At 36.2% G+C, this 21,869-nt stretch overlaps 1 non-coding gene and 1 pseudogene across 1 annotated transcript; one reads left to right on the top strand and one right to left on the bottom strand.

The window, feature by feature from the left end:
* Positions 1-620: 620 nt before the first annotated feature.
* Positions 621-855, top strand: LOC139701615 (U6 snRNA-associated Sm-like protein LSm5 pseudogene; annotated as a pseudogene).
* A 7,019-nt stretch (positions 856-7,874) lies between these two features.
* On the bottom strand, positions 7,875-7,947 carry Trnaa-agc (transfer RNA alanine (anticodon AGC)). Its single transcript has one exon. It is a non-coding gene; the product is annotated as a tRNA-Ala (tRNA).
* Positions 7,948-21,869: the final 13,922 nt, after the last annotated feature.

Here is a 21,869-nt window from a genome sequence, read left to right as displayed (position 1 = left end):
CCGAGCGCCCGCCGAGCGCCCGCGCACTTTTTGTTGTTGACCGCTGGGGCCGCACCGGCAAATATGGCCGTCCCTCACCCTGACACCGCCGCAGTATATCACCCATACATCGGGCGCGCGGCGCAGGGGCGGCCGCAAACTTTGAGCCGAGCCAGCGGGGCCGGCCCGGCCGGGAGGGGCGGCGGCGTCCTCACCAGGGTTTCAAAACTAAAAGTTCAAGTTTTATCTTTGCAAGTAGAATGACTGGCAAAAAAAAAAAAAAAACGGTGTAAAATTTTATTTTACATGAATTGATTAATTATTTTTATACAATCTTATATTTGAAGGGCCTTTATAAGGTCTTTTTAAAGGTCTTAAAGATAATGAAGTGGAGATGTTAAGGTTTTCTCCAAAGTCACACAGAACTGGAACCTGGCCTTTCTAACTGACCTCACTCAGTGGTGGAGGTCAGAAGCACTGCATTGCTTCTCTTGCATTTGGCTTACATTAGAAATCTACTACAGGATGCTGGCCACTTCTGGCTTAGCCACTACAGGATGCTGGCCACTTCTGGCTAACACTGCCTACTGCCACTAGAGCTTACAGACAAGTATACAAAGCAAGAGTATAGCACAAGTATAATGCACCTGCTGCCACTAGAGTTTGTGGACAAGTGTATAGGATCAAGAATTCATATTGTGATGAATGATAAGGAAATTGATGGAACTCTTCTAGGATTAACTGTCAATATGGTGCTGTAAGATGTCACTGAGTTTGACATCAGAAGGAAAAAGGATTACTAAATCTGATAAGATTTTGCTTAATGGAAAGAATATAACAATGTTGGTTCCTGAAGGAGAGGGACCTGAAGGATGAATGATTTTCCTTGACTTATACTAGATTCCATTTTGTTTTATAATAGATTTTTTAAAATCTTGAGTATTTTTAAAATATATATTTTTTAAATCTTTTAATGTTTAGGTTCTCTAAGGATAATTTTTCCCATTAAAGGGAAATACTTTCAAGATATATTGTATGACCAAATTTCTAAATTAATCATAATTATCATGGAAAAAGAAGAAATTAATTCAGTTCCTTTTTTTTGTAGTTGTAGATGGACAGAATGCCTTTATTTTATTTGTTTATTTTTATGTAGTGCTGAGGATCGAAGCAAGTGCTCTGCCACTGAGCTATAGCCCCAGCCCTATGAGTTTGGTTTTTTGAAGACTAAAAGGTAAAGACTTTTTGGTTGGAAAAAGAAAAAAGAAAAAAGAAACCTATTTCAGAATATCTGTATGGAGAAACTAATAGAGGCGAAGATACTTAGCAAAGGATAAAGCCCTAATGAGGTATTTTGCTATTTTACTATTAGTAAGAAGCCAGATGTACAGTAGCCACAAAATTCCATTGTTATATCAACCATCATAAATTTAAAGTTGCAAGAACTTCCAGAATTTACTCCAAAAATGCATCTTTAAGTATCTCAACAACTTAATATTGGTTTTCTACAATCCAAGAAAAGGGAAAGGGTGCTGCTGAAAAATTAGAAGTATGAGAATTTAATTGCTGAATGGCAATGAAAAAAAATCTACTGAAGAAAGTTTAGAAATAAAATTCATATTGTAACTGAATCCTATTCTAATATTAGGTAGTAAATCATGAACAACACATTTCCCTGTTACTCAAACATATTATTTACATTCAGTCATGGTGTTGCCTAATCCATCCAAGGAAGTTTGCAGGTAAAACTACGTTTATGCTATAATGAAAAACACAGGTACGATAATTAAACCAAATTTCTATTGGACCTTGAAAAATAAGCCTAAGAACTACTAAGAAAAAAGTTCAAGTATTAAATTTGGGAATATGTCTATGTAAATTGTTTTTCTTCCATAAACATAATTAAAATGTTATATTTCGTTGTATCACCAAATTGTATGATCAGATGGGAAAAGCCTGGGGGAGCACTCAAAGGACCCCAAACTACAATATCATCTAACTTCAATAAATTTCTGACTTTTGTAGGTAGGACTTGCTGTTTTATGTTTAGTTTCTGTCTATGAAATTGCATGCTGGTAGTGATCTTGAACCTTTTTTCTGCAACTCTTAATTCTTCTATCCACTAGTAAACATCTTTGGGGTTCTGCTTGTCTTTATCATTAGTTTTATAGTAGCAGGCTAGATGGATTACAAAGCCATTGAAGAAGACCATGATCCTAAAAAGTATGCTGGAGAAAGATGACCATTAACTGACTTAGCCATACAGAGCCTTGGACTCTGTCTCAGTTAATGGCTTAAAAATTATAAATAATAAAAGTTGGACTGTGGTTGTAGCTCAGTGGTAGATCACTTACCTTGCATGTGTGAGGCACTGGGTTCGAATCTCAGCACCACATAAAAATAAAGATATTGTATCCATCTATGACTAAGAAAAAAAATTTAAAATAAATAAAAGTTACTTGGATATATGTGCTTCAGTCTTTAAATGGAGAAATGTATCAGAAGCATACATGAGAGACAAGAAACATACTCAAGTAGTATAGGTGGAAATGTAAATTGACACAATCTAAAAGGCAATTTTTAAACATTTACAAACACACACAGAGATGACTTTTGACTCAGCAATCCCACTTCTAGAGATTTGATCTAAAAAATTGTAAAAATCCCAAAAACTATCCCTCTAGAAATATTCACTAACGCTTTACTTATAACAAAAAACCCATAAACAATTTAAATATCCATTAATAAGTAAACATAAGTAAACACATTGTGTTACTATGCAGGCATTAAGATGATAGAGAAGATGTAAACTAATATGGAAGGATGCCAATATTATAAGAAACAAGATGCAGAATAGTATCACACCAACTGTATAAATTGTGGATGTGTTTTTAAGCATGCAAAGTATATATATATATATATATATATATATATATATATATATATACACACACACACACACACACACATATGTATATACATAAAATACAGAAATCTAGAAGTACACTCACCAAATATTAACACAGTTATTTCCAGATGACAAGTTTTTTGTGAATGAACATTTTTCTCTATTCTTGAAGTTCTTTTTTTTTTTTTTAACAGTGAGCATGTATTAATTTGTTCTAACCTGTGAAGAGGAATGTGTTTGAAATTTTATTATATTGTATGTTATTTTATAACTGGGAAAAGTATAAATGCACAAGGACAAATTGTTCTCCCTAGATTTATAGCCAAGATATGAAGAGGGATATGAACCTTTAAAAGTCTGCCAAAAGACACAAGCAGACATTTCCCAAAGAGAGTGTACAGATGGCAAATAAGTATATGAAAATATGTTCAATGTTATTAGCCATTGGGGAAACAAAAATTAAAACCACAGTGAGATATCAGAATATCTTATTCTATTTAACCTGTCAGAATAGTTTAACAACAAATGCTGGTGAGGATAAGGAAAATTTGGATTAATCGTATATTAGAAATGTGAAATGATACACCCACTCTGGAAAAAAGGCAATTTATACAAAAACTAAACATGTGCCTGCCATATAAACCAGCAGTTGTACTCCTAGACATTTACCCTAAATAAATGAAAATATATGTTCACACAAAAAACTATACACGAAAGTATATAGCCACTTTGTTCATAAATAGCCAAAGCTGGAAACAGCCCAATTTTTTTCAATGGCTAAATGGTTATATTGTGGTTCCTCCATAATATGAAGTAATAGTAATAGAAAGAAATAAACTACCAATACATGCAACAAATTGCATGATCTCAGGGGAATTGTGTTGCATGAAGCTGTATTATCCCATTTATAAAACATTCTTAAAATGGGATTGGGATATAGCTAAGTGGAAGACTGCTTGTTTAGCATGCATAAAGCCCAGGTTTCAAACCCCAGCACTGAAAAAAAAATCTTGAAATGGATAACAGATGACTGTTTGCCAAAGGTTAGGTATGAGTAGGGGGTACGTGTAGCTACAAATGGATAGAAGGTTAGGTATGAGCAGAAATGGTAGGTGTGGCTATAATTAAGTAGTAGGAAAGTATCTTGTGTTTATGGTACATTTCTGAATCTTGATTGCAATGGTGGTTACATTAAACTACACACACAGAGAAGTGCTTAAGACTCATGAAATCTGAATAAGCACTACAGATGGTACTGATGTCTCTATTTCCAGGTTTTGATGGTGTATTATAGTTATTTAAGATACTACTATTGAGGAAAACTGGGTAATGGTACATGCGATTTTCTTGTAATTATTTTTACAACTTCCTATGAATCTATAATTATTTTAAAATAATTCTTTAAAGTTCTGCTAATTTAAGGTCAACTAGGAGTTGCCTCAAAAAAAAAAAAAAAAAACGAAATGAGCTTAAGAGATTCTATGTGATGTTTTAACATTTCTGCCTAGGGTCCTTGGTAAATTATTCAAGGAAAGGTATTTGAATGTAGTCCCTTATCAGAATTATTAAAATACCATTACTATGTGGTCTCCATTAAAATACTTGAAAAGGGAACATAAAATAAGGGATTTTTAAGCACTGTCTTCTGCCTCTATCTGAAACAATTGGCCTCTTTTCAGTTAGAGAGCCCAAAATGCTCACATCAATCAATATTTGCTGATCTCAGATTTCTGGTTAGATGGTTGATTTTACAGAACTGACTGACTGTTATTCAGGTTTGTGTCCAAAAAAAAAAATGTCATCTAATCAGAGAGTTCTTCCCTGACCTGTCAGTCTTCAGCAGTCATACTTGGTCAAATTATTTTAGCAGCACCTGAATCTGGCTTGCATTTTCTCCAACACTTGCAGAAGCAGCATCATATCACCATCTCCAAAGACATCAGAACCAATCTTATCATTTTCCATCCTCAGAACTCAGAAACAGAGGCCAATCAAACAGCACCCCACCTTGGAAATCTGAGTATCAGCTGGAAGGTTCCTCTGAGTGTCCAGCTCTGTCCCTTTGCTCACTCAACCCTTGAGTTAGGTATATCCTTGATATCTTGGAGGATGCCTTTCACCTTTTCATTATATAATTTTCTATCTAGTTAACGATTCTGTATACATCTATTGTTAAGAGAAGGAACATCTGTGCCAAAGGAGATGTTTGGCTGAGAGATGGGAACAATATCATCAAAGAGAGTAAATGCAAATTATGGATGAAGAGAGAAGCCAGGCAATAACAGCCAGTCTATAAATGGATAATGAATCCAAGGGTCAGGCACTCAGATGATCAAGAACAGGTCAGGCAGTGAAGTATTAGGTGTGTCAAGTTGAAGGATGCAGAGAAGTGCTGAGAGTCTGATCCTAATTGTCCTGTGGCACAAGACCAGCAGAGTTAAGTAGCTCTTCATGAGATGAATCCCCTAATATCACCCTTGCTTGTTCAGACCAGCCTATCTTCCCATTTGTCTAAATCATGTTCTTGATTTAGACAGAATGTGAAAGATCTCCCAGAAATTAACTCTGCTGATTTGGACCTTTAAATATTAACTACCATCTCAATTTCCTGCCACTGTTCTCTTTCCTTCCTTTGTAAATCATTGACTGAACAGACCTTGTGAACCTGTGTATGTTGCCACTTTTGTTAAGCTATCTCCCAGAGCCTGGGTCACTACTTCAAGGTGCAGCTCTAAGGCCAGCCTCCATCACTGTGCCTTGCCTACCTTATGCAACCTTTTAGTGTAAGTAAACTGAAACATACAAATAAGAAGCAATGACAAGGACAGGTGGGGAAACTACCAAATTTACAGAGCAGCCAGGAGGCCATTATTGAGATTTGGGCAAGAAATAATTATGAATCTTGACAAGTCCATGTACATTAAATAAATAGAAAATGCATAGATGTGATGGAGGTCATAAAGGTGGAATTAACCAGCCTTGGAGACTAATTAAGTGTGGTGAATTAGGTAAATTAAGTCATTTAAAGATGGTATTATTCATAGTAACTGGAATGTAAAAATAAGGCATTGGTTTTATGGGAGATGATAAGGAGTTCAGGTTTTGATACATTACATGGAATTTCAAATCTAACAAAATATTCAGGATAGATTAGAATTAAAAATCCAGAAGGAAATGTTTAATAATAGTTAGAAATTAAGGAATGGGATTCCAGTGAGAGTCTAGGTCAAGAGATGAATACTTGAAAACTCCCTACACAGAAGTAATCATCAGTATACAATGAATGGATGACACTCTGGAGTAAAAAACTGTTGCAAGCACAATGGCACATGTCTGTAATTCCAGCAATCTAGGATGCTGAGGAGGAGGATTACAAGTTTAAGACCAGCCACAGTAACTTAGCAAAGCCCTGTCCCTGGACTGGGGACATAACTCAGTGTGGTACAGCAACCCTGAGTTCAATTCCCACTACCAAAATAAAAATAAGAGAAACCAGACACAGTGGTGCACACCTGTAATCCTCACGACTCAGGAGACTGAGGTAGGAGGATCACGAGTTCAAAGACAGCCTCAGCAAAGGAGAAGTGCTAAGCAATTGTCTCTAAATAAAATACAAAATAGGGCTGAAGATGTGGCTCAGTGGTTGACTGCCCCTTTCAATACTGGTACCCAAAAAATAAAAAAGAATTCTAGAGAAAGAAAAACAGAAACGTAAGAACTGAATGGTGAAGAAACTCTCCTTTTGAGAGGAGGCAAACAAACATGAGGAATCCTACAACATAAACCAGCATACCAGGAATAACATAGAAATCCAAGAAGGATTTATAAGCGGAAGAGGGTAGTCAGCAATATCAAAATCAGAGAGATACCAAAAAAGAAAAATTCTGAAAACTAAAATGAATTTAGCTATTAGAGAATGCAAACAAGTTCATTTGATCCACCTGAGATGTTGCTATGGCTTGAAAGAATTCCTTAGAAGTTCATGTGTTGAAACTTAATCCCAAGTTCATATGATAACAGACTTTGGAAGTAGGGTCTTTGGGAAGTAAGTAGGATTAGATGAGGTTATGTTCCCAGGCTGGCATTAGTGGCTCTGAAGAAGAGACCTGAGCTAGAACGCTTGTGCTATCTTGCCACGTGATGCCCTCCACCACATTGTTATGTGGCAGGAAGGCCCTCACCAGATGCTTGCCCATGCTGGTAGACTTTGTAGCCTCCAGAATCATGAGCCAAATAAACCTCCATTTATAAATTACCCAGTCTATAGTCTTCAGTTACAGCAACAGAAAATTAAGATACCTAACAAAAGTAATTTTAAGAGTCATAAAAAGAGAACAGTTTTAAATCACAAAAACAGGTACTAACAAATGTGAGACTCATCTTTATTAGTTGTGCATTTTCATCTAGAAAATCCAGTTCATGTCCATACTTAACATAAACATACACAGCTTCTTCAATGTTAAGATAAATATTCATTGTCAATGAAAGTTCAATAACACTTTTTTTTTTGTATTTTTGCAGTATTTTAATTCGTTTTCTTGGAGGCAGGGATACTGGGGATTGATTTCAGGGGCACTCCACCACTGAGCCACATCCCCAGCCCTATTTTGTATTTTATTTAGAGACAGGGTCTCATTGAGTTGCTTAGAGCCTCACTGTTGCTGACGGTGGCTTTGAACTTGGGATCCTCATGCCTCAACCTCCCGAACTGCTGGGATTACAGGTGTGCACCACTGCATCCGGCCACACTCTGCTTTTTATATCCAGGGAAATTCAGAGTTTTATTAACATTAAATGAGCTGAGTCAAGTAGTCTGCTACTGAATCCAACTGCTTGAGCTTTCCCTCCAAGAAGTTAGGAGAGCACCATCTAGTGGAACTTTTTATATAAAATCCCTCTTATTTGGTCTTCGAATTGAAATTACCAATTTTTTAAAAATATTTTGTTTTTTAGTTGTAGTTAGACACAATACCTTTATTTTATTTTTATGTGGTGCTGAGGATCGAACCCAGCACCCCTCACATGCTAGGCGAGCACTCTACCACTGAGCCACAACCACAGCCCCGAAATTACCAATTTTTAAGACAAACTTTTTTTAAGTGATATTGATTATAAACTAATTCTTACATAATTAATTAACTAAATTCTAAACCTCTTTTTAACTAAATGTCAGATCAAAAGTGCAACATTATTAATGTCAATTTATGGCATTTTTAACCATACCTTTTTTAAAAAGTCTCAATTGATGGCAACTTTGCAGTATTAAACACAAATTTGGCTTTTCTTGCAACTTTGTGGTATGGAATACAAATTTAGCTTTTCTTTTCTTCAACATGATATTGTTAGTGGGCCAGTTTTTAAACAAAGTTTTGATTCTATTCACTGAGTATGTCAGGCATTTGTACTGGTCTCTGAGGAGGTTTAAAGATGACTGTATAAGACTCCATTTTATCTTTTAGTTGCCATGCCCCAGTACAAACTGTTTTTTTTCTCTGATTGCATAAAATTCATTAATTCATCTGGTATAAAAAGACAAACATGATGACTGACTCAGCTTGAAACACTGATTTCATCATCAGGCTGGAGATACTGTAAACAATGTGAGCAGCAAAATGAAGATGCTGTGGCACTTTGGAGTACATCATCAACATGTAAAAGTGGTTATGGCACCATATGGTCAATAGGGATACAAGTTCATAATTTTCATCTGCGTTCTCATCACTTTTGTTTGCCTATTCCCCTACCTATTTTTCTATTTTGTTTCTTTTAGCTTCCATCAGATTCCCCCAAATGATCCCTCCTCATATTGAAGTCTCTGCTCAAATGTCTCCTAATCAAGGAGATGTCCCCTAACCACCCAATCAAAAAGAGCACCAATTCCATCTCTACCTCTACCTCATGTCATTATTTTCATAGTTTTATTTTCTCTTATGGTACTTATCATTATGTCTCATAATATACAGATGTTCGTTTTCTGACTCTTTCTGTAAAAATTTCATCATTGACTCCATTCTTTGGCAAAAGACTGTGTGTCTTGTCCTTTAATTTGCAGCATTCTCCCTTCCTGGCAGGCACATTCTGCCTCACCCTTTGACTGTCCATCTGGTCATGTGACTTGTTTGGGCCAATTGAGATGATGGAATATATCTTAAAAGCACTTGGATGATTGGGCCACTTCAATGAAAATATATCTGGACTAAGCTGCTAGAGAATGAGCAAACTCACATCTAAAAGGCCTTTTATTAAGGTATTTAATCCACCCATGAGAATAGAGACTTCATGGCCTAATTACTTCTTTCAGGTTCTATCTCTTAATACTATCACAACAGCAATTAAATTTCTACATTAGTTTTGGAAGGGCCAATCATACAAGCCATAGCAGTTAGAATAGCTACTGTAGCTACTATAAAAGCTTTAACTTTTAAGTTTTTAAAGACCTTTTTATTTTGAGATAATTTTAGTTCACACACAGTTATATAAGAAATAATAGAGATCCTATGTACTCTTCACCCAGTTTCCCTCATTAGTAAAACCTTTCAAAACTATAATACAGTAGCACAAGGATATCAACACCCGTATTACCAAGTTCCAGAACATTGCCATCAGAACAAAGATCACTCATACTCTCCTTACATAGCCATTGCCACTCACCCCACCATGCACCTTCCTTAAACACTGGTAACCACTACTCTAACCTCCATTTCTTATCATTTTGTCATTTTAAAAATGTCAGATAAGTGGGATGATTCAGCTATATCACTTTATGTTGGGCATTTTTTATGCAGTGCAGTTCTCTGATGATTCATCCACATTGTGGCATGTATCAGTAATTTGTTCCTCTTTGTTACTGAGTAGAAATCAACGTGTGGGTATACCACAGTTTGTCTAACCACTCATACACTGAAAGATAACAAGGTGGTTTCCTGTTTGGAGCTATTATGAATAAATTTGCTATAAACATTTGTACACAGGTTTTTGTGAAAACATACATTTTCATTTCTCTGGATAAATGCCCAGGAGTGCAACTAGTGAGTAGCACAGCAGTTTCATGTGTAGTGTTTAGAAACTGCCAGGTGGTGCCAATTCACATGCCCACCAGCAGTTACTGAGCGATCTAGTTCCTCCATATCCTCCCCAGCACTTGATGTCACTGTCTTTATTTTTTTTTCTGTGTTAAAATTTCTTTATTGATTTTTTTTAAAAAAATGACAGCAGAATGCATTACAATTCTTATTACACATATACAGCACCATTTTTCATATCTCTGGTTGTATATAAAGTATGTTGACACCAATTCGTGTCTTCATACATGTACTTTGGATAATGATATCTATCACATTCCAACATGCTTGCTAACCCCTTGCCACTCCTTTTCCCTCTCACCCCTCTGTCCTATCTAGAATTCATCTATTTCTCCCATGCTCCCCCTCCCTACTCCACTATGAGTCATACTCTTTTTATCAGAGAAAACATTGGGCATTTGTTTTTCTGGGATTAACTAACTTCACTTAGCATTATCTTCTCCAATGCCATCCATATACCTGCAAATGCCATGATTTTGTTCTTTTTTATTGCTGAGTAAAATTACTTTGTGTATATATGCCACATTTTCTTTTTTATCCATTCACCCACTGAAGTGCATCTAGGTTGGCTTCACAGTTTAGCTATTGTGAATTGTGCTGCTATAAACATTGATGTGGCTGTGTACCTGTAGAATGCTGTTTTTAAGTCCTTTAGGTATAGACTGAGGAGAGGGATAGCTGGGTCAAATGGTGGTTCCATTGTCAGTTTTCCAAGGATCTCTATAATGCTTTCCATAGTGGCTGCACCAATTTGCAATCCCACCAGCAATGTTTTCAGTTATTCTGATAGGTGTGCATTTCTCTAATAACTAGCCATATGGAACACCTTTTTATATCTTTTTACATGCTATTGGTCATCCTCATTATCTTCTTAGTGAAATATTTATGACTTAGGAATGTATTTGGATTGTTGGCTTTTTAAACTGTATCAAGCATTCTTCAAATATTCTGGATATAGTCCTGTGTCAGATATATGTTTCACAAACATCTTCTCCTGATTGTTAGATTGTCTTTTCAACCTCTTAACAAAACTTTTGAAAAAACAAAAATATTTTTAATTTTCTCTCTTTTTTGGAGGGTGGTACTGGGGATTGAACTCAGGGGTGTTTTGTTTTGTTTTGTTAACCACTGAGCCACATTCCCAGTCCTTTAATTTTTTTTTTTTTTTTTTTTTTTTTGAGAGAGGGTTTTGCTAAGTTGCTGAAGGTCTTCCTAAGTTGCTGAATCTGGCCTTGACTTGTGCTCCTCTTGCCTCAGCCTCCTGAATCACTGGGATTACAGGTGTATGTTGCTATGCCTGGAAAAATGTTTTTAATTTTGACATAGTTCATTTATCAAGTTTTCCTTTTATGGATTTTACTTTTGGTGTCAAGTATATTAAATCTTTGACTAACACTAGATCCTAAAGATATTCTCTTATGTTTTAAAAACATAATAGTTTTTAAATTTTTACATTTTACATTAAAGTCTATGATTCATTTTAACTTCTTTTTGTATTTTCTCATGACTGCGGTAGAGGAGGAGGCTGAGGCAAAAGGAGCCTAAATTTGAGACCAGCTTCAGCAAATTAATGAGTTTCTCAGAAACTTAGTGAGACCTTGTCTCAGGATATAAATAGGCTGATGATGAAGCTCAGGTTTAATCCCCTGTCCCAAAACAAAACAAAACAAAAAAGTCTAAGATAAATTATACCAGAACATAAAAGTGACTGTATCGAAATGGTAGAACTAGGTATAAATTAAGTTTCTTATATTTTTTGATCATTGATCATTGAATTAATTTTATTGGATGTGTATTTGTTTTTTTTTTTTTTTTTTTTGCTATCAGAAAAAAACCCTTTAAAACTAAAATAGATGGAGGAGGGAGAGCGGGAGAGAAAGAAAAAGAAATCTTTCAAGTTGTACAGTAGGAAACAAGTGAATGGGTTTATTCATGTTGTTTTGATACACACATGAGCCAGGAGAGTGTGCTATGCTTCTATATTCTTAAATCTTCTCTTTTTAATAGTGTACTACAATTCAAAGATGATAATCATACCTCTGTTAGGCATTCTTTAATTAAGTCTTTGTGGTCATTATTTGGTCTTCAAAGGTTTGAAGTATTCCAGAAAACCCCAAAAGCAGTCAAAAGGGAGATTTCTGATTTCCTTGATATATCTATGCATGTAACTGTGTTTCTTCATTTTCTCCTTCTTTGAATAGAGATATAGCCCAAGGGATGTAGGTTACAGTGACTGTAATCTCTTTGGCAACTTCACTTACTAGCATCTCAGCATGTTTTCACCCCTGCAGGATCCTGGGTGACTCGAGTTCTCTCTCCAGTAATACCAAAGTCCATGGCATTGAACCTCTGCCTCCTTCCCCTTGTCTTGACTGCTGCTCTCTGTAGGGTATATTTTCTTCCTTGATGCTGTAGATTGGGTCCAAAGATATTGCTGAGTGAACTAGCAATTTCACAAATCTCAACCTAAAGTAGTGAAATGTAGGTTGTTATGTCAGAATAAGGAAAAATGATATGGAAGAAAGCAGTTGAAGTGTTGCAATGGGGAAAAAATGTTCTTTATTTCTGTAAATGTTGGTTAACATATATCCCCTTAGGGATAAATTGGTCGGATCTAATCTTTCCTAAAAATGCTGACCGGGCGGTATATTGAGGTTCATAAATCCTCCCTAGAGACAATAAGCCAGACCAATATTCATTAATTTTTACTCTATCAGTCAGCTTTCTATTGCTGGAAAAAAATTGAGAAAAACTTAGGAGGAAAGATTTATTTTGGTTCACAGTTTCAGAGGTTTCAGTTCTTGGTTGGTTGCCTCTAAAGCAGAAACAGCATGGTGGAAGGACATGGCAGAGTGTCGTGAGGGAGCAAAATTGCAATGTATGCAGTCGAGGGGAGAAATAAAGAATACCCACGCGTTTCTGCTCCTTTCAGTGCTTTATCCACTCAAATTACTCAATACAATTTCTCTCTATAGGTTCATAATCAAGAAAACAACAATCCTTAACACTAGGCAATGCAATAGACATAATCAATTCACAGCAAACAATTCTAGATTAACTAATTCACAGCAAACAATTCTAGATTAATTCTAAGCACTGCAAAACACACTTAATCATGACAGACATTTCCTCTGCATGCTAAATTCAAAAGTCTTAAGCCTTAGGCTTTATGTCCAGCAGATGCACACTCACTCAGACCCTGGTAACCAGGTCTGGAACCTAGGCAGTCTTTTCCTGGCGTGGAGTGGATGACCAATTGAGGAGAGGGTTGAAGGTCCAGACAAGGTGATAGAGTTTGAGAGAGGTTAGGATCTGCAGAGGCTCAGGAAATGATGGCAAGTGATGGGATGTCAGGTCCTCATTAGGCTCTCCAGCTCAAGTGCATCTTTGTTTCGGCTGGCTCAATTCCTGTTCATTTGCTCTATTATTTAAATTTTGGGGGTTTTGACCCTCCTTTCAATCCTTATCAGCTACCACTAGATTTCTCAGTGACATCATTTACCCTGGGGGTCAGAGACATCTGGTCTGGTGGTCTCCATCCTGATCTCATCTTTCCCTCTTATCAGGCGAGGACAGCCTGCCAGGGGCTTGCTCTGTTCATCAGGGTGAGGGGAAGTAACTTGTCTGAGGCCATACTGGAGGGCTCTGTGGGTGTGCCTGGTGAAACTGCAGGTTTCAAACTGGAGTTTTTAAAATGGAGTTGCTTAGGCTCAGGCCTAAGGCCATCCTAACACAGAGGAAGGCTGCCCAATTCATAATAGTCACTAGCAGAGATAGTAGTGGGGAGGAAGGGACCAGGGGCAAGATACACCCTTCCAGCAAATACTCTCAGTGACCTACTTCTTCCATCTAGACAACACTTCCTACAGTTTCAACCATGTCCCATTAATGCCACAAAATTATTAATTCACCGATGTTTAGTCCGCGGCCAGCGCAGACGGTATGAACAGTATGAATGTATGAACGGTTTGGCTAAGTGGGAAAATCCTAAAGGAGTTTAAATTAAAGACACAGACTCCAATTTCCTTTAAACTAGCTCCAGGACGGCTCCTCAAACCCCCAGCCTCAAGCTACCCAAGGAAGTAGCAAGATTTACTGAAGAGGCTAGCAAGAGAGGGTGAGCATGCCAGGGAGAGGGCTTTTATTGGGGAACAAAAAATTCTGGGGAAAATCCCATCCAATGAAGGTTAAGGGGGCAGTGCTCCAAGGTCAGGTGAGATGATTGGATTTTTGAGGGCTGTGATCAGGCACACCTTCACATGGACAAGCCCTTGGACCCAAGAAGGATGGGGAAAACTCTAACACATTAGAAAAGTGTCTGAGCGCCTCTCACCCAGCTGGGGAGGTAACTCAATCCTGTGCAAGGATGGCCTCTCACACCAATGGATTAATCCACTGAGGTCAAAGCTCTCAAAGTTATTTCCCCAAATCCCCTAAACATTACTGCATTGGAGACCAAGCCTACGACACAAGAAACTTTAGGGGACATTCTAGATCTAAACCTTAACAATCAACTAGAAGACAGTAATGATAATAGGTTGTGTGGGGTTAAGGCTGGAGATAGGAAGACAAAAAGCAGATTTAGAAAAATTATTAAGATTTTTTTTCTTATAAAAAGGAAGGGGGTGATGGTGCCCTAAAAAGGAGACAGTGGGGATGAGAAAATGTGCAAGAATAAAAAAGGAATTTAAGAGATAGAATAAAGTATGTGATGATTTATTTTTCCTATCAAATACATCTACTTTGTGCCTTTCAGAAGAATTTTATTATTGTCTTCATATGGGTGTTGAACATTTTTTGTGTAATTTATCCCTAAGTATTTTCTCTTTGTTTTGCGTTGCTATTATAAGTAGTTTTGTCTTATCCATAACATCTTCTTGTTAGTTGATATTTGTGAATATAAATAAAGTCCCTTAATTTTTGGTACCTGCCCAGCTCTTATTGTTTTACTTACTTAGTTTCCTCATTGATTTTTTTTAGGGTTTTTCAAGTACACTGTTATAAGACCAGAAAATAGAAGCCTTAAATTTTAAAAAGAGTATTAGATTAGTTTGGTACAGAAAATTAAATAGTATAGTATTCCTAAAATTTCTCTGCATCTTAAAAAAGCATAGATCATGGGCTGGGGCTGTGGCTCAGCAGTAGAGCGCTCGCCTAGCACATGCAAGGCCCTGGGTTTGATCCTCAGCACCACATAAAAGTAAATAAATAAAATAAAGGTATTGTGTCCAACTTACAACTAAAAAAAAATTTAAAAAGCATAGATAATTTCTTGGTCAAATGTTGAAATGTGAAGTTACTAATAGCAAAAGGCAACAACCCATCATTAGAACAGCTTTGCCTCAAGTGTTTCCTATAGAACATTATTAGTTCTGTAGAATATTAATAAGGGATTCATTTTAGAAAGTATTTCCATATTCAATAAGTTTGGGAGACTGAGTTAAAAATATTAATTGATCTTCCCTAATGCTTACTTCTTATCATGTATCATGACTTTTTAAAAAAAATTATAACTTTATTTTTATTGGTTTATTTATTTTTTATGTGGTGCTGAGGATCAAACCCAGTGCCTCACATATACTAGGCAAGCACTCTACCACTGAGCGCCAACCCCATCCCTATATCATGACTTTGTAAGAAGAGTCTTCTTTAGGGAATCTGGGGCGAGAATCATGGACTCAAATGCATCCATAGACCAGGCAAGTGACAGTAAATGAGGGAAACTAGTCAGGTGTGAAAGTACATATCTTTTGCATGTTAAATATAATGAAACCAACATTATTTTTATAAAATTCCCCTGTTTTTCTTGAAGCACATAATCTTTTCAGTTTCTCTCTCATTCCAGTTTTGTTAAAGATATATTAAGATTAAATTTAGCTGAAAACCCAAATAAAGGACGTAAATATGGTAAAGTTTGATTTTTCTCTAAAGGAGAGTGTACTAGATGCAGTCCAGAGATGGTATATTAGCTCCATGATCATAAGAGATTTAGGTTTTTTTATTTTTCTTCATGTTGAGCCCTGGACCTCCATTCTCACATTGGTTCAGGATCAAATTATAGAACAAGTTATAGTCAAGTTATAGAACTAGCCTAGGTGCCTGTTAACAGATGAATGGATAACACATTTTCTTTATCCATTCATCTGTTATGTATATATATAATGGAGTTTTATTCAGCCATAAAGAAGAATGAAATTATGTAATTTGCTAGTAAATGGATAAAACTGAAGAATATCATGCTAACTGAAATAAGCCAGACCCAGAAAGTTAAAGGCTGAATGTTTTCTTTCATGCATGGAAATTGTACAGAGAAAAAAAGAATAGGAATCAAAAATATGTGATCTCGTGAAAATAAAGGAGAGTCCAAGAGGGTAGAGAGAGGGAATCCAAAGGGGGGAATGGGGGTGAGGAAATGAGGAAGTTCTGAGAAACTAAATCTACCAAACTATGCTTTGTCCACTTATGAATATACCACAATGAATACTTATTATGTATAATTTTACTTCAATAGTAATAATAATAATAATAATAATAATAATAATAATAGAAAGGAGATCAATAAAGCAAATAGATGGGGGAGGGAAAGGGGAGATACTGGGGAGGGAAATTGATCAAAGTGTTATTCGTATGTTTAGAGATGGCATAACTAATCCCACTATTATGTATAATTTTAATGCACAAATTTTTAAAAAGCGCAGTTCTGGATTATTAATCCTTCCCTGTCCTTTATAAAAACCCTACCACAAACCTGACCATAGTCATGTCGGTTACCTGCAGTTTTCTCTTTTGACCAGCAGATGGCAGCAAGTATTGATCAGTGGAGGTAACAAATTTATACCTTCATAGTTGATGTTCTCTTTAATGCATTTTCTTTGACTTGTGTCAACAAAAAGAGTGAGGGGTTTGAATAAAGGGAGGTTGGACAACAGTAACAAAAATGCAGTTACTTAGGAAGCATAAATTTTCTAATGTATTTTAGCCTATATAGGCTATTTTTCACAATTTATTTTTAATGTTTTACAAAGAACTAGAAGAGAGGTATTTGAGGCACCCTGACACAAATGAGAACAATTTAAGGAGGTGGAAATGCTAATTACCCTGATTTGTTTATTGTACATAGTGTATATATGTCAAATTATCACACTATATCACATAACTATGTATATTTATTATATATCAATAAAATATTCCTAAAGAAAAAAAGACTCATGAAAAACAATGGAAATGAATTACATATGCTTCACTCATTGCTTTTCACAGAGAAACAAGAAGGCTAATCCATTTTAGACCTGATTTATCCTTTACAAAGGGTCATTATGAAAGTCTAACTACATGAAACAGAGGAGCAAAGATCTTATTCCTCGATAACATGATATTATCAAACAAGGATTACTTATTAAATTTTGATTCTGAGAGTTGCCCTTAATTAAAGACCACAAATATTTGTTATCTAAGTAAAGGTACAAAGACTTTAGGAAATAAGCAAAATGGTAAACATTAACATTATTGTTTTTTGAATAACTTCCACACTTGCCAAGTCCTTTCTTTCTTTCTTTCTTTCTTTCTGTACTGGGAATTGAACCCAGAAATTTTCTGCCACTGAGCTACATCCTTAGCCCTTTTTAATTTTTTTATTTTGAGACAGAGCTTTATCAAGATGTCTTCAAACTTGTTATCCTCCTGCTTCAGCCCCCAAGTTACTGGTATTATAGGTGTTCACCAAAATGCAAGGTTTAAATCCTTCCCTCTTAAAATACATTGCATCCTTTTAATCACTTGGAGATGCAAACAATGAAATATATACATGGAAAATTTACTAGGAAAAACTCCTATGTATCCATAAGTTAAACCATTCCACAATGCTATGGAAATTCTTTTCTTTGTACCTTTGGACAAATCAAGCAATCTGCTTGATTGCTTCCACTGATCCAGAGCTTTTGACATTTTGTTGTAAATGTTTTATTTTCAAACAGCTCTTCTTATTATAAATTTCCTCCCTCAGATAAATTCAGTCTGGGTTCAAATCCCAGCTTTGCTACTTGTAAGTCACCTTGAAAAATACATGAAACATCTTAGAACCTCATTTAGTTCACCTATAAAATCGGCACTCATATGCTAGTTCTGTTATTATTGTCATTTGGACTTAGTTATGTAGACTTTCGTAAGCCACTGGTTCTTTAAGAGGGGAAGCGGTAGGCATAATTTGATGTTTTTTAACCAACTCTATTTAAATCACTCCACATTGGAATATGATGAATAAACGGGACCAGGGAAAGGTGGAAAATAGGGAGATGAGATAGGAGATATGCAGTTATAGAGTGAGAGTGGTGGGGACTTAAACTAAGGCAAAGGTAATGGAGATGGAGTATTGTCAAGAAATGTATTTTAGGTATAACTGAACAGATTACAGGGAAAATACAAAGTTAAGTATGACTAACAAATTTCTACCTTGGGACAATTGTTGGGTAGGGAGTTCATTAATTTAAATTGTGATTTCAGTAGGGAAAGTGTTGAGAGATGAAAATAAGTTATGTCAGGTGCCATTCTGATCCCTTAAGCTTTAGAATGTGTGTTTGGAATTTGGGGAAAAAAAAAGCTTCTTTTGGAAAGAAAATATTTGGGGTTTCTTTTTGTCTTTGTCATGAGAATGGATGAGACCATCCAGGAGGGTAGGAAGAAACTAAAGAAACGGGAAGACAACCATGGAGAGAACCCAGGGGGAATAAGATCACTGGATGGAAGGTAGGGGAGGAGGTTTGTAAAGGTGATTCCTCTACCCAAGAAGACCAGCTAATGAAGGGGAATTCGGGATTTGTTTTGTTTTGTTTTTTAAGCTATTACTCTATTAAAACAAAAGGATGAATGCCCAATAAGTACCAGGAACTCTGTTAAGAATTAATCTTGCAATAGGCCAACAGCCCACCTGTGCTTGATTATGTTTCTGTGGTCTTTATTTTTAAAAAAATTTTATTTAAATAAATTTTTTTTGGTACCAGGGATTGAACTCAGGGACACTTGACCACTGAGCCACATTCCCAACCCTATGCTGTATTTTATTTAGAGACACGGTTTCACTGAGTTGCTTAGTGCCCTGCTTTTGCTGAGGCTGGCTTTGAACTTTTGATCCTCTTGCCTCAGCCTCCCAAGCCGCTGGGATTACAGGCGTGCACCACCACACATGGCTGTGTTCTTTATTATGCTCCATTGGTCTTGATGTCTATCCCTGCACTCATGCCACTGCATTTTAATTATTCAAATATAAAACCTTACAAACATTTTCTCTCCCTCAAACCTTACAAACACCCTCCATTCCAAGTTATTTATGAACTATTGCCAATTTCAGGAAATAAGGTTGTGAGCATCTTTTCAATGATAAAGTCATGTATTGTTGATAAAGCAACGTTTCTCCATGACACCACTTCTAAAATAAAATTTAAAAAGAGTTAACATACCATATGGTGCACTCTTTCTCTCTTCTTTTGATCTACATAAATCACATTTCCTTAGACAGTGATTCCCAAACCTGGCTGGGTATCAGAATCACCTGAGGAGCTTTTTAAAGATGTAAATTCCTAAGCTCCATCCCAGATACACCATACTGGTTAGGATGAGACACTTGGGGCCAAAACAAAAAAAAAATGGATGTGTGCAATAAAATAATTGTGACATGATAAGTTCATAGGCTGGCATTTGGGAGTCTCTGCACTCAGAGACATGCCAGTCATTTTGGAGTGCTATTTTACAATCAACTTTCAGAAAGCAAGCATAATGTTATTGACTTTCCTTATTAAAAAACAGTAAATGTTATTACAAAATTACAAATGTAGAAATAAACAGAATGTAATACAACATTATAGTCTACACTTCGGCATATAGAAGATGTTAACAATTTGGTCAATACTCTATTTTTTTCCTATGCATTTACTAGGTATTTCTTCTAGAAATTGGATCATTCTATACTTTGGGCATCCAGACTTTGGAAGTTTACACTTAGACTTGACCTTGGGAGTTTATTAAGTCCTAGGCACTCTGAGACTCTAAGCTTGGGCTTGGAAACCAGGTATATCTGGCTTTGGGACTCAGCTCTGACCTACTTAATATCCTGGACAACATATTTAACCTCCTTACAGCTCAGATTCCTTGTGAAATAATGCTTGTAAAGGACTTGGCATGCTATTAAAAATAAGTTCTCAATAAATATTAACTTTATGTTATTAATAAACTATATTTTTAGAGTAGTTTTAGGTTCATAGCAAAAATGAGTAAAAAGTATACAGTCCCAAATGTCCCCTGAACCCCCTGCTATCGATACTCCCCATCAGAGTTGTACCTTTGCTATAGTTCACCAATCGGCATTGGCACATCTTTATCATTCAAAGTCCATAGTCTATATTAGGGTTCACTCTTGCTGTTATACACTGGGATTGGCAAATAATCCTTACCACTGTACTTACCAGGCTGGCGTGTTTCACTGCCCTAAAATTCCTCTGTGCTCCACCTATTTATCCATCCCTCCTCTCTAACCTTTAGCACCAACGGATCTTACTATTTCCATAGTTTCACATTTCCAAAACTGTTATATAGTCAAAATCATATAATATTAGCTTTTTATTATGATCATTGTTATTGCTATTATTATAGGCATTTTCACTTAACATACATTGAACATTCTATTATTGTAAGATTTTCTTATGTTTTTTCTCATTTATATACAGTTTTTCATGGTGTGGCTGTATGACAATTTATTAAATCAATAACTCATTCATTTTTAGGTTGTTCTCAACTTTTCTTGATCATCAACTTGTATCTTATATGCACAGGCAACATACACATATCTTTTTAACACTTTTTTTTTTTCAGTACTGGAAATTGAACTTAGGGATTCCCACATGCTCGTCAAGTGCTCTATGTCTGAGCTAAATTCACAGCGCCTTCTTTGTTTTATTTTGAGACAGAGTCTTACTAATAGCCCGGGCTGGCCTTGAATTTGTGATTCTCCTGCCTCCCAAGTAGCCTCCCAAGTAGCTGAAATTACAAGTCTGTACCACCATACCTGGCTCTATTGTTTCATACTTTTTTTTAACTTATTAACATTTTTTGTTGATTTTTTTAAAAAATAAATGACAGTGGAATTTGTTAGAATTCTTATTACAAATATAGAGCACAATTTTTCATATCTCTGGTTGTATATAAACTATATTCATACCAACTCATGTCTTCATACCTGTACTTTGGATAATGATGTCCATCATATTCCATCATCCTTGATAACCCCCTGCTCCCTCCCTTTCCGTCCCACCTCTCTGCCCTATCTAGAGTTCGTCTATTCCTCCCATGCTCCCCCTGCCTACCCAACTATGAGTCAGTTACCTTGTATCAGAGAAAACATTCGGCATTTGTTTTTTGGGGGGATTGGCTAAGTTCACTTAGCATTATCTTCTCTAACTCCATCCATTTACCTGCAAATGCCATGATTTTATTCTCTTTTATTGCTGAGTAAAATTCCATTGCGTATATATGCCACTTTTTTTTATCCACTCATCTACTAAAAGGCATCTAGGTTGGTTCCACAGTTTAGCTATTGTGAATGGTGCTGCTATAAACATTGATGTGGCCGTGTCCCTGTAGAATGCTTTTTTAAAGTCCTTTGGGTATAGACTGAGGAGAGGGATAGCTGAGTCAAATGGTGGTTCCATTCTCAGTTTTCCAAGGAATCTCCATACTGCTTTCCATATTGGCTACACCAATTTGCAGTCCCACCAGCACTGTATGAGTGTGCCTTTTTCTCCACATCCTCACCAACACTTATTGTTGTTTGTCTTCATAATAGCTGCCATTCTGACTGGAGTGAGATGATATCTTAGAGTAGTTTTGATTTGCATTTCTCTAATAGCTAGAGA

This window comes from Marmota flaviventris, chromosome 13 (genome assembly GCF_047511675.1).
Source record: "Marmota flaviventris isolate mMarFla1 chromosome 13, mMarFla1.hap1, whole genome shotgun sequence".
In the NCBI taxonomy this organism is placed as follows: domain Eukaryota; kingdom Metazoa; phylum Chordata; class Mammalia; order Rodentia; family Sciuridae; genus Marmota; species Marmota flaviventris.
Note: the sequence above shows the minus strand (reverse complement) of the source record. Positions and strands in the feature narration are given on the sequence as shown.